General features: G+C 52.6%; 1 protein-coding gene and 1 long non-coding RNA gene across 11 annotated transcripts in view; one reads left to right on the forward strand and one right to left on the reverse strand.

Annotated features, from left to right (window-relative positions):
• The window catches only part of LOC105478319 (SH3 and PX domains 2A), a 250,954-nt gene that overhangs the window by 192,675 nt on the left and 44,511 nt on the right, over window positions 1-13,768 (forward strand). The window lies entirely within an intron of this gene.
• LOC112426034 (uncharacterized) lies at window positions 3,861-9,683 on the reverse strand. Its single transcript, XR_011607673.1, has 2 exons — window positions 8,843-9,683; window positions 3,861-8,415 (listed from the first exon to the last, which is right to left on the reverse strand). It is a non-coding gene; the product is annotated as an uncharacterized lncRNA (long non-coding RNA).

Consider the following 13,768-nt stretch of genomic DNA (forward strand, 5'->3'; position numbering starts at 1 on the left):
GATATGCATATAGGGCCTGACTTGTGGCCCTCCTGCTCTGAGGTCTTCGAAGTGCCTACTCTCCTCTCAGGTCAGGCTGTGTCTGCCCTTGTGCCTGGAGTCATCACCAAGGTGGTCAGCAGCGACAGTCCTCCCTGGCAGAGCCATGTCCCTGCTGTGAGGCCTCAACCCTTCGTCCCAGGTGCCCACACTGGGCTCCTCCCTGGGCAGCTTTGTCCTCAGCCTTTGTCATGCTCATGGCGCCACCTCCCTTCCCCCAAAGGAAGCTGGCAATGTCATGGGGGTCTGACTCTGGAAACCCCCAGCACCTGAAGACCCAAAGTAATGGATCTCTAATGGTGACATGGGAGACCTCAGGTGAGGGGGATGTTTGTTGTAGAGCTTGCATCAGGAAAGGTGGTTGGTTCTTCTCAGAACTTCTGGCTAGGGAAGTTCTGCAGGAACCATGGTTCTCCCACCATGCCTGCCTGTCACACCATAGCTATTTAACCCTCGAGCAGCAGGAGGTAGTGAGCCCACATGTCTTTGGGGGCCGCCAGCCACTGGCCAGGATGGCTGAAGATGAGACAGCACACAAGAGGAAGTCATCCTGCTGGAAGACTCCAGGATTCCCAGGGCGTGTGTGCCCTCTCCCCTCCTGTCCCATCTACAGGACCCTGGGACGCTGGAGTCCTGGGATTGGGGGAAGGAACTTTGACAAAGGGGGAGACGCCTGCTCTCCCGAGGAGCTGCCGATGGCTGTTAGAGGTGGCCCAGGCACCCCAGCTGCCCACGGCCACCTGTGGCCAGAGCAGGCCAGTCTGGCACGCAGACCGTGTGAGGGAGCTACTGTTCTTAGAAGCCGCATTCTACCTGCCACTACCTGCTTGGGGGCTTCACGTCCCTTAACTTCTCTGGGCCTCAGTTATTCCTTCCATAAAATGGAGGTGAGCTTGTGACTGATTGGAAGCAGGCGCTGGAGCAAATGACCTCCCTGAGCTCTCTCTCGGGTCTGAACTCCGTGGCTGGGAAACGTGGTGGGACCCTAGGTGTCGGATAGAGCTTCCCTGAACGTGTCTTTTCTACTTCTGGGAGTTTGGTATCTTTGCCCTTGGTGGAGACAGCTGCTCAGCTGCAGATGTTTGCACAGGACCTGGACTGCTGTGCCTGCCTCTTCAAACCCATCTGTTGCTATCTACCAGGAGGCCTGGAGTATACAACCAGCCTAACCAGAGAAATGAAGTGGGTGGAGGGGAGAAAGGAAGAGAGCCAAGCTGCAGATCTCTGGGAGGGTGGTTTCCCCGTTCAGGGAAGCTGGAGGCCTGACGGTGGGGGAGAGGAGGCGTCTTGTGCGTCCTGCAAGCTGGTTTTGGAAGGAGTGGTGAGTGAGGCTTTTGAACTCAGGAACAAAGACCCAATTGTGAAGCCTTTGACCTTGGGACACAGTGGGTGTGTTGAGGCATTTCCATTTGCATTGTTGGGCAGTGGCCCCCAGCCAGCACCATCCTCACCTCCCTGGGCCTTGCCTTGCCCACAGGGTGCCAGGACTCTGCCGGTGTCCCCTCTCACTTGGCTGGGAGTGCCTCAAGTAGAGTGTCCACAGGGGGACCCAGCCACCTCTGACTCTGCCTGCTCATCAGAGCCCCTCTGTGCTCTCACTGGTCTAAAGAGAGATGTGCATGGAAGGTGATTCTGAGTCAGTAAACACCAAGTGGCAGGCCACATGCTTCACATACATCATTCTATTGGGATATCATGAAACAACACCATGCAGTAGAAGGCAGTTTCACCAATTTGTGGCTGAAGTAATAGGCTAAGAGGCTAAGTAATTGCCTTAGAGTCCAAGAGTAAGATCTCTCCCCTCAACAGAGGCCACGCAGGGAGGCTGAGAATGGACCCATCCCAGGTGGGAAGGGTGGAAGCCCAAGTTGGCGATGCTGTAGGTTGAGGAGAGACGCAGGCTGGGTGAGATAGCTGCAGAGCTCCCTGGAACATCTGTGGGGAAGGTTGTCTCTGCATCCATCCTTCCAGCTAGTGGGAATTCATGTTGTTCATTGATCCATTGAACTTGGGGACAGGAAACAGCTGAGAGGATCTGAGGAAGGTGATGTGTACTTAGGACTGAGAACAAACCTATTCCAGAGAACAGGAGTCAAAGAAACCCAAAGTGGGACTTCAGTAGCTTTAAGGAAAGCATTTGTGATCAACCAGTGGGCCTAAGCCCAGATCAGAAAAGGACTCTTTTTCTCCATTGATCAACAGGAATACATAGAGCAGAAAGATTCACAGTTTTGGTAGCTTTGCCACCAAGCAAGCCATACCAGGGCATGCAGCCGCCATTGTTACTTTGTCTTTGGAAACCCCTCTACCCTTGACATAAGCAGCAGTGCGTAAGTTGGTGGGCAGGTTTTAAAGAATGTCCTCTTGAGGACATTCATATGCCTCAAATACTGCATTGGCTTCCCTCTCCAGCAGGCATAATTTCTGGTAGCGCGATGACATCAGGGTCCTGGTCACTCTGATTTCTGCATTGAGCAAAGCTGCATCTAACTTCCTAGGATTGTTTCCTTCTTCTCAGGACTGCAGGCGAGGGGAAGAAGTGGGCAGATGAGTCAACAAAATTTTTCCTGCCTCACCTTTCTTCTCTGAGTCTTTGCTTACTTCCTGCGCCAGCATAATACATTGGGAGTTCTTATACTTCCATGGAAGCAAAGAATTTTGAGCTCCTGGTCCATAATTTTTTTTACAAGGGAGAAAACCAAACCTTGGGAAGAATTTGAGAATTTTTACTCCCCTCTAGGGTCAATGCTTTAGTCCCAGTTGAGTTGTGAGTGGAGGACAGAAATTCACTCAGACTTTCTCAAGAGATTATTGAAGCAATAAAGGAAAATCTCACCAAACCCAGAGGTGAGAAGTAAATCAGCCTTAGGGGGTTGGGACTGGGAACCAAAAGTCAGCACAAGCCAAAGCAGCTTCTCTGTCTGTCTTACTTACCATGTGGATTTTTTTTTTAGATGGAGTTTCACTCTTGTTGCCCAGGCTGGAGTGCAGTGGCATGATCTCAGCTCACTGCAACCTCCACCTCCTGGGTCAAGCGATTCTCCTGCCTTAGCCTCCCAAGGAGTTGGGATTATGGGCACCTGCTACCACGGGTGGCTATTTTTGTATTTTTAGTAAAGACAGGGTTTTACTATGTTGGCCAGGCTGGTCTCAAACTCCTGACCTCAGGTGATCCACCAACCTCGGCCTCCCAAAGTGCTGGGATCACAGGCGTGAGCCACCGCACCCAGCTACCATGCAGATTTAAAGCACAGCTGTGCTCTTCCAACTGCAGATCAGCCTGCCTTCTCCTCTCGCCCGACCATGACAGCAGCTTGTTTGAGTGGCACTGGTTTCTCAGGACCAGACTTGCATGACTTTTCAGTTGAGATCTCTCCCAACAACTGAGTTTGACCTCTGGTTCTCTGAGTTCAGAATTCAAAGTTTGAATCTGATTGTTTCCTCACCAGCAATGGATTGGCAAATGTTAGATCAGGTGTCCAGCCCTGGTCCAATAGGCTGTGTCCCAGAGATGCACACAGAGTATAAACATGGTTACCTAACCAACCTCTTCAGCAGAGGCTGTTGGTGGGCACTTTTTAAAGAAAAGTTACCCAAAAACATGGTGGCTGCAGCCATTTTACTTGTTCAGTACCTGTGCATGTGGTGGGGAGGGTGAAGAATCCAGAATTCCAATACCGGGTTTAAGATCTAAGTCTATACTGTGTGATATAAGTAGAAATCAGTCCGTTTTCTGATGGTTAAGAGTGGGTAGTGATACATACCACATGGGCTTTCTGTAAGGATGAAATACACTCTATGTAGGAGTGGTTCATTTATTCATGCATTTATTTCACAGTTCTTGAATACTTGAATACTTTGTGCTAATTGTGTATACATCCATGAGGTTCCTGCCTTTATGGAACTTAGAGTCTAATTGATGTGCTTATTCTGGTATACTGTATTGTGAGCCTGGGATAGCCTTACAGACTTTGCTTTTTTTTTTTTTTTGAGATAGGATCTTGCTCTGTCACCCAGGCCGGAGTGCAGTGGTGCAAATCTCAGCTCACTGCAACCTCTGCCTCTCAGGTTCAAGTGATTCTCCTTCCTCAGCCTCCCGTGTAAATGGGATTACAGGCATGCACCACCATGCCTGCCTGATTTTTGTGTTTTCAGTAGAGATGGGTTTCTTCATGTTGGTCAAGCTGGTCTTGAACTCCTGGCCTCAAATGATCCACCTGCTTCGGCCCCCCAAAGTGCTGGGATTACAGGTGTGAGCCACCGCGCCCAGCCTGCATTGTCTTAAATGGATTTTATGTGTATCTTCTACATCTTGCTTAGATTCTGTGCTTACTGTGTAACCACCTGATTACTATTATAATTCAGACTTCCACATTCGCCTGCTCCTGGAAAAGAAGTGTCCCAACAAAGATAGGCTAGGCTGTTTCTAGAAGGGCAGGTTTATTACTGAACTAACATGCTTATTTCTACAACAGTAGAATGCTGGCTCCAATGAACCAGTCTCCATTTAGATGTGGTGCCACAGAGGTGGTGCCTGGCCCACGAGGTCCTGTCCTAGCCATCAGAAAGCCTTGTGCACCGACAGCCCTTCTCTTGGAGTGCAGCCTGTGTGTGTGTGCTTGCTATATCAGTCTCATCAGCAGAGTCCCTTTTGGCCCAAGACGATCTCTAGTGTACAGCTGTTACCCACTTCACAGAGCTGGCTGGAGGGGAAAGGGCCGAGGAGGATAAAGCCAGGAGCAGAGGCAGGCATGCTAGCCCAGCCTCGGGCCCTTCCGCTCAGCTTTATTCACTCCAGGATCAAGATTATGTTGAGAATGAGATTGCAGGATAGCCTAGCAGTTAGGAATAGGGACTTCGTGTTAGAGAAGCCTGCTTTTCATCTTGATTTGGTTACTTCCTGTGGTGATCCTGGGAAAGTTTCTTGGGTCCTCTCAGCATCAGTTTCCTTACCTGTAAAATGGGGATAATTGTACCCACAGCTATGGGGTTGGTGTATGCTAATTCAAAAGGAATTCAGGGCCAGGAATGGTGGCTCATGCGTGTAATCCCAAAACTTTGGGATGTTGAGGTGGGAGGGTAACTTGAGGCCAGGAGTTCAAGCCCAGCCTGGGCAACATAGCAAGGCCCTGTCTCTACAAAAAAATAAAAAATAATAATAATAAACACAAAAAGAATTTAGTGCTTCATGCAGGGCCTGGCACACAGTGGGTGCTCAATAAGTGACAGCCAATAGTAAGACCACTGATTGGGGCCGCTCTGCCACAGATCAACCCTGGGGCCTGCAGGGGGCCAGTTTCTCTCTTGTGGCCTCGATTTCCCCGTCTGGTCATAGAACTGACTTGGTGGTATCTGAGGACTGTCAGTCCTGAGGGTCTGTGAGGTGGCTATAGTGGCAGAGGGTTTACTGTCAGGTAGTGAGACCAGGACAACCCATTCTGGGGCCAGACTCACTCCCCTGGAGTTCTTGCTTGGGCAGCTATCCTTGTCCCAGCCTAATCAACAGAGTCCAGCAGGAAGAAGGGTTGGCGACAGAAGTCAGGGTCCCATTGGTGGCCTCATGGGATCAGGGGCTTTCGTGACAACCCCACACTGATGGTCCCTCAGTAGCCCTGTTGCATGGTGCAGAGCTGAAGTGTGGGGGGTGAAGACAAGCATAGTCGAGAAGGCTTCCTGGAGGAGTCAGAGGCATTGAGCAGGGCTGGGAGAATGAAGGGATTAGACAGGCAGAGTGAAGAGTATGGGACGTGGTGGGGCTGCGACTGCACAGCAGGCATCTGGGTGCCCCAAGCAGAAGAAAAGTGGGAGCTGGGCAGCAGGAGGTGGGAGGATAGGGCCTCGGGAAGCTGGTGAGCAGGAGAGCTCCCTGAGAAGAGTGAGCCTTGAGGCAAGCCCTCCAGGCTGTGTGGGGAGGAGGGTGGCAGGCACAGGTGTGGCAGGGGCTGGGCGGCTCTGCAAATAGTGCTTTCCTCCAGCTGGATCCGCAGGGCCTGTTGTCAGGGAGGCATCCAAGGGCTTGTCAACGCCGAGTGCTGCCAGCCACCTGCGTGGAGCCAGCTGCCAGGCAGGCAGGTGGGGCAGTGAGCCTGGGGGTGCTCCCTCCACCACACTGTCACCCTGCCCAGGTTGGACAGGCCTAGTGTCCAGTTGCTGTGGCCTGACTCTGTGGACCTATTGGCTCTCTGGACCTCTCGTGTCCCAAACTCCTCCAAGCCCATTTTCCTTGAATAGTTATTTCTCAGCAATATATATGGGTCAGTGGTGGCCTTGGTGTGGCATGCAGCCCTGGAAGTCCCACAGAAGTGCCAGAGTGACAACCACTGCTCACCCCAGTTGTAGCCTCAGGGCAACACCTGGCCGCCTTCCCTTTGGGAGACAAACAGGTTTCTACTGACTGAGCCCGTGAGCATCTCCAAAATGTTGTTTTTCCAAGTTTGAACACCGAGGGGCCTCTGAAGCCAGTCTTCCAATGGCTGGTTGGTCGGCCATCAGTAAATCTGTATGAGCTGACTAAGTGTTAGACTGGGATCCAGAAGTGACAGAGGCCAACAAAGCCCTCATGGGGCTCAAATATTGCGAAGAGACATGTAACAAGTAAACCAAGGAAGTAATTGTAGGTGTTGACAAGCACAAGTCAGGAAACAAGCAGGCGCTGTGGAGAGGTCAGCAGCAGGGAGGCGGTGGGGGTGTGGTCAGGAAAGACGCCATTGAGGTGTTGTTAAAGCTGGGGACAGGTGGGCCTTGGTGAATGCAGGAAACAGCAGAAGGCTCACTGGTTCTGGGAGGGCAGGAGTGAGCAAGGGCAGAGACGGGTGCCAGGCCAAGGAGTGTTATTCTAGGTATAGCTGTCACTGCGTGCCTACTTGGAGCCCTGCAGCGGAGCTGACAGAGGTGTCTTGCCTCCTCTGACTCAGGTGTACCTTTGCGCAGGTACCCTGTGAGTGGGCAGCCCTGGAGGCCCTCTGCCTGCCCCCAACACACAGACACTGCCTTTGTCCCCAGTAGAAATGACAGGTCTCTCACCCTCCTCCCCAGCTGAAGTGCAGGGAAAAAGATCACCCCACACATTTTCTCCACTGTTACATAACAGATTTCGGCAAAGTGTAAAGCAAACACTTTCTGGGGAGTATAATTTTTCAAGACCTCGGGGAATTTGGGTTGGGAAAATGCCCCTTCCTCATTCTCTCCCCAGCTTATCCTGTGGCCGTGTGATATTACACCCTTCAGCAGTTGGGGTTTCTGTAATTGTTCTGGTGGGAGTGGGGGACGGCTGCCCTCGTCCCTCTCAGCATCTTTTCAGATTCCATAACCTCATCCTCTGGGTTTCCAGTGCTGACCTAGAATCCTGGCCTCACTGTGGGGGCATAGCTGGGGTGACCCAGTTTACCCAGATGGCCTGCAAAGTCTGGGGGAGCCAGGGCTCAGCAGGGCTCCCCGTCCTGGGAGCTGAGCTGTGGAATCCCAGGAAACCGAGGGAAACTTCTGGCTCATAGGAGCCCTGAGTTCATTTCCCTCTGAAATATGCTGTGTATGATTATCATTGGTTTTGTTTCATCCAACTGTCTCAGCCCCAGCTCCACACTCCCCTTTTTAGCTGGGCATCTCTCAGGCTCAGGCTAAAGTTCATTTGCCTCCCCTGAGTTTTTATTGGATCAGATTGTGGGGAAGTGGCCCAGGAGCACCATGGGAAATGAGCAAAGGCCAAACTCAGAGTAAGTCTGCCAAGGACTGTCCGTAAAGCGAGTGAACTGTGGGTGGGTTTTGAGACTGGTGTGTGATAGCAGATCCCTCTCTCCTCTCGTGACAGGGCCCGTTGGCAGTGCCACAGGCTGCCCTGGGATCCCCACGTCCTGGAAAGCTCTAAGGACAGTGGCCAGAAGCCTGCATGTTCTGTTCTCCCACACTCCTGCCAAGAGGGTTACTGAGGAGGTCACGGCCACCTGGAGAGATGCCTGCTTGTGCTAGCTAAGAGGGGGGAATTTTGGACTTTTTAAAAGGTGATCTCTTTCTGAATCACAGTATTTTTATGTTTTACAAGATATAAAACCATGCAGTCTATAAAACATCTTGGCAAGAGGCAGGATGGATGTTGGCATTCTGTCTTTCCAAGGAGGAAGTTGAAGCCCAGAGGGGTGAAGTGACTTGCCCCAAGGTTGCACAGCTGGGAGGTGGGGCATGAGCTTCAGTCATTGCCATCTGACCGGGGTTTGGAGATCTGGATGCTTGCATTGTAGATTTCACTTCTTTGCAAAGCCAAACTGCAGAATGCTTCACCACATGAGTTCCCCGGCCACAGACAGCAGGAAAGCAGCGGTCAGTTGTGCTAAAGCCCCACTGGGGCAGGAGAAAGGCCAGGGGCAGCAGGTCAGAGGGAATCTGAAAGGAAAGAGAAGCATGTTGACTCATTTTCCCGCAAGAGAGTTGCATGAGTGTTCCCACCTTTGGCTCACCAGGTCCCTGGGGAGGGGCTGGTCTACGTGGGTAGGTCAGCCTGCTTACCTGGTGGGCAGCACCAAGGGTGTGAGGGTGGTGCTGGTCAGCGCTGCAGCCTACACTGCCTTCTTCTTTTCACTATGCAGACCCATCCTGGCCACTCCCCCAAACACACGCCCCCTAAGGAAGACCTGTCACCTGCCACCCTCTCTCTTTCTGCACCTGCCACCCTCTCTCTTTTCTGCATGTGATGAATGCTGCACCCTACCCCAGCATTCATCACATCTCAGCCCTCAGTGAAATCCTACATGCAGGGGCTGCTTCCACAGGATGTGGTTTGCTCATTCAGTCAACAAACATGAGCACCTACTGTGTGCCCTGTGGCATGCCCAGCACTAGGATGCACGGGGACAAGAGGCAGCTGTCCCTGTCTTCCCATTGCTGAAGGTAACAGCATCCTAGGGCTGTCTCTTTACCTGCAAGGTAAAAAGCCCAGATGTAGTGAGTCAGTCATTTTCACTCTGCACCCACAGTGTGCAAGGCAGAAAGCAAGGTGTGGCTGAAGACTGGAGACAGGACTCAGAAGAATGGCATAGTCTGCTCTGGGTACTGTGAGCTTTCATGAATATTGTCAAGCTTGCTCAGAGACAGGGACAGGGCCTGGATTGGGTGGGTGGGGGAAGACTTCTGGAGAAGGTAGGCCTTGAACAAGGGGCAGGCCTCAGGTGGACGGCAAAGCTGAAGGAGGAAGGTGCTTCAAGCAGAGTAAACCTGAATGATTCATGCAGGGGTGTGGAGGGTGAAGTGGACAGGTGTGATCCAGCCACAGTGCCTGGGGGCTGCCTGAGAGAAGCTGGAGGAGCTGGTCAAGGGCTTTGAAGGGCCTTAAATATAGACAAAGAAAGCTTTTCCTCTGTTCTTCCCCACTGTGCTGAGGGGCTGAGGGAGAGTGGAGGCCTGGAAGAGTGAAGCCACGTGCCCAGCATCGTAGTGAGTTTGAGGCAGGGCTGTGGCACATCTGCGGGCTGCTGGTGCAGTGGTGGCTGTCTCTGAGGTCCCAGGAGGCCAGTGATGTGGCAGGTGCCAGGTGATGGGAGGAGGGGAAGCAGGGCTCTCCAGCTGCTGCCACTGCTGAGCTGCTGCTCACCTGGCCTGGTCCCTTCGGCCTGTTACTAGGGCTAGAGCCTGGAGCCAGGCAAAGGCACCGCCCCTGTGCATTTAAAGAGCCTTGTTTTTCTAACTCCCCTCTCCTCTCCCTGCAAGATCAGCTTCACATGCCCCAACTGGAGAATGCAGACTTCCCCATCTAGCAAAGCTTCTGGGGGCTGGCGTCAGGCTGGGAGGGAAGCACGGTGCACTCCAGGGAAGGTGGGGCTGCCCTACAGCTGGCTGTGAGTCCCCTGTCAGGTCCAGAGGCTCTGCCTCCTCAGCCCCTTGTGTTCCTCCCTTCCCCCAGGAAGGGGGTGAGGTCGCTGTTGAGGTTGGCCAGGCATCCAGCTCTGGTGTTTCTGGACATGATGTCTTTCTCTTTTGTTTTCTGTACTTTTAAGTGGCATTCTCACAGGCCCCAGCCTTCTCTCTGCTCAGCGTGCTCACCATCTTTTGATTACAGCAGGATCTTGAGCTGCTGTGATCAGGGGTAGCGTGCAGGTGTGGCGAGGATACAGGGCTTGGGGTCTTGCACTTGAGACTGCAAGCCAGCACCTGAAGCATTGGCTACTTGAGTCTCCCATGCTTGGTTTGGCCAAATGACCTTTCTGTGCGCTGGTGGGGCTTTCTGCCAGTTCTAGACACTCACTTCTTGCTCGAGGCATTGGGTCAAGGAATAGCCACTTGGCATGGTGCTCAGAGTGTCATGTTAATGGGCAGAGCAGTGGCGTACCATCGTGGGAGGAAGGCCAGGCTTTGCCTAAGAGGATCTTGGTCAACCCAGACTCTAAGCTCAGCTACCAAACAACCAAGTGACCTCAGGCAAGCCACTCCACCTCTCTGAGCACAGCTTTGCTCATCCACAGCATGGAAGGGTGATTAGGAGTGGAGACAGCGGCCATGGTTGCTTTCCAGACACCAAGCCACCCCATTCCCCTGACCATTGTGCTGTTACCAAGCTGGGCAAGAAGCCAACTTTATCTCTGTCGTTCTGGAGCTCCTAAGATTCCCTCTTACCCCCGGGGACCTGAAAACAAGCCAGTTTCAGCTCAGAGGGAGCAGGCAAGGGGAATTTGACCATGTTGGCAAGCCTTCAGCCAGCTCTCCCCCGCAGCCAAATGGGTCACTGGCTACAAACGTCCTTGGGTTTGCAATGATGATCACAGGGATCGTGGACTCCTGAACACCTTTGGAATGGGCTTTGTGAAGCCAAATACATCACAGATTAAATTTCTGGAGAAGGAACAGCTGAGAAATAGTCTCGAGCTTCCCTGAGCCACTTCTGTACTATGGCAGCGAAAGGGTGTGCATGTGCGTGCGAGGGGGATCTGTGTTTTCTCCCCTAACATAAGGGTAGGAGGTAGGGCAGAAGCAAAAGACAATCTGATCTTGTAATGTGCAATAGCCAGTGGGCCAGCTGGTGCTTTTCGTGGTTTTTAGGACAGTGCCGGGAACAGAAAGAATATGATGAATGTCATGGAATTTCATGATAGGAGTTTGGGGTGGCTTCCCCTCCTTTTTAAAATAAAGTAATGTTTTGAAGAGTTGCCCTGGAGAACTGCTGAAAGCAGAGAGGCTGATGGACGTTTTTGGTTATGTCAGATGAGGACAAGATTATCCAAGTGAGCGAGGGTGTCTCTCTCCCTGTCGGCTGGGCTGCGGGGTTCCAGGGCCGCCCTGCCAGAAAGCAAGCAAAGGGCCCGTAATCACAAACAGGCCAGGATCAGTTACAACCAGAAGTATTACTTTAGACTCTTGGCTTTGATGGGGAAGAATGCAGTTTTCTTTGGCCCCCTCCCCCGTCCTTCTCAAGTTAAAGAAGATCCATGAAAGCAATAGCTCTGGCGCTTAAAGGGAGGCTTGGTGCAGGGGTCTCAAAAGCCAAACATTGGAGGGCTCCCCTGACCCCCACTGGTATCGGGGTAGGGATTTGCCTGACGCTTTTACTGCCCCATTTCTCCTTGTGTGCACTGGGGGATCCTGTTTTCCCAGACTCTTTCTTGTCTACCTGGGACCTTCTCACTGCCTCACCTGGGTCGTGCCCACCAGCCCGTGTCCTGGCATTCTCTGAGTGCTTGCCATGCATCTTTCCTGCATGGATATGTGGGTGGGAAGGAAGTTGGGCGGGGATGGCGAAGAGATGGCTCAGCACATTGGAGCAGACCTTAACCAGCTCCTGAAGATAACAGAACAGGAGATTCTCATCCCTCGGGGCTCCAACCCGCCCCTGGGGCACCCTCTTCTCCTCCCCTCCCCCTGCCTTAACCAGCGCCTCCTGGGCAAGCATCTGACTGACTCTTTCCTGCTTGGGCATGAACAACGCTGCTGTGGAGCACTGGCATTATGCGGGGCGTGCTTTCCCCGGCGCTGATAACTGGAGCAGAACCGGGGTGGCCTGAACCTTACTGCCCACAGGGTGGGATTTTAACTGGCCGCTCCTTGTAGGAGAGAAAGGACAGTTACCTCAGCATCTGGGCTTTGCATGGGGAGAATGAGCATCCAGGGTTCCTGTCTTGCTGGCTCCCTTGGGAGTATTTAACCCTATTCTTCTGTTTCCAAGCACCAAGTGCAAGCACCAGTGAGGCTCCATGTCCCAGGCCTCACTGCACAACCAGACACAAACTTGCCTCCTTGGATTTAAAAGGCCTCTGCATTCAGTGGAGCTAGAACATCTTGTTGGTGCTCATGTGCCAGGTGAGAGGAGGATTTGGACCTCAGGGGCCTGACCTGCCCTCCACACTCTGGTCTCTCCACCCCCAAGAGATCATCCTACCACCTCAAGGCCCTTGAAGGAGAAAATCCATTCTAGAAGTGGTTCCAGGGTAAGGGGCTGGTGGAATCATAGCCAGGTTAGGCAGGAACCCTGACCCAGAGACAGGACAGTGAGATTTGAGAGATGGAGACATCCAAATCCAATCTAAGGGCCATGCCAGAGCTGGAGAGCTGGAGCTGATGCCATGATATTGCAATATTGCCCACTTCCTGGGGAGCGAAGCTGTGGCTCCTCATGGCTGACAGCTGGGACTCAGCGGGGGTATCCTGGCCTGCCACAGCCAGGGTATATTTAAAGGGGCAGAATACTCACAGCCGTCCCCTACCTCCATGCCCCACTGACTCCTATATTATCTGACTCCGTCTAGACCTCCCCATAGAGGCCTCCCTGCAAGGGCCTCCCCAGAGGTGGTTGGAGGACCCCATGGAGGCTGGGAGATGGGGGTGTGGCAGGCAGGCCAGGTCAGTGACTTCCTCCAGCTTTCTACCCATCTCTCTGCGCTCAGGTAGTGGGATCTTCCTGTTAAACGGTGGTAGGATATTGATCAAAGGCTGGGCCTTATTCAGAGTGGAGAAAACCAGAACCCAGCAACCAAGCAAGTGTATAGTCAGGAGCTAGAAATCAGACGTTTGTTCATGCAATTCACTCATTTCCCAGCCTTTATCTCCTGCTGTGTGCCAGGTACTGATGCACAGAGGTGAACAGGAAAGACGTGATCCCCATCTCTATGGAGCACAGTCTACAGGGGTTGCAGATAATTGCCTACTCTGACCCAGCGGAGGGGACATGGTTGCTGGTTGGTTGTGGGACAAGGTGGTTGACTCTCTGCAGGCCCTTCCCCTGTGGGTGCTGGGGGTGGGAGGCACCAGAGATTGACAGGTCAGTGTGGGAAGAGCTGTATCACTCACCGGTACTCATAGGTGTCAGTCACCACGGCCTGACCAGTCATCTCTAGAATGAGAAACCTGGTCTGGGCCAGTCTTGGGGGGTATCTGGACTAGCGGAGTATCTGGTTTTAGTGTGGCCTTTTCTCCTTGGATTGGGGTGGGATCTGTACTAGACCAATTCTTGGGAACCAGGAAGACAAGATGGTTCCCAGAGGTAAAAGAAACAGGAAGGGAATGGGGCAGGAAGGCGCTCAGTGAGAGAACCTAATCCTAGGTCACCACAAACCTAGCTGAGGCCCCAGGATGGCTATCCCAGAACAAGGGGATTTAGGGCTCAAGTTAGACCCATTTGCTGCTTTCTGGAGACTTAATATCAGAAACCGATGAAACGGATGAGAAAGGCAAGAAAGAGGTTATTGAAGCACCTCCTATATGTCAGGCAGGGAACGAAACACCTTTTTTCTTATAATGATCACCACTGCCCTGT

The sequence above is a fragment of the Macaca nemestrina genome, chromosome 9, assembly GCF_043159975.1.
Source record: "Macaca nemestrina isolate mMacNem1 chromosome 9, mMacNem.hap1, whole genome shotgun sequence".
In the NCBI taxonomy this organism is placed as follows: domain Eukaryota; kingdom Metazoa; phylum Chordata; class Mammalia; order Primates; family Cercopithecidae; genus Macaca; species Macaca nemestrina.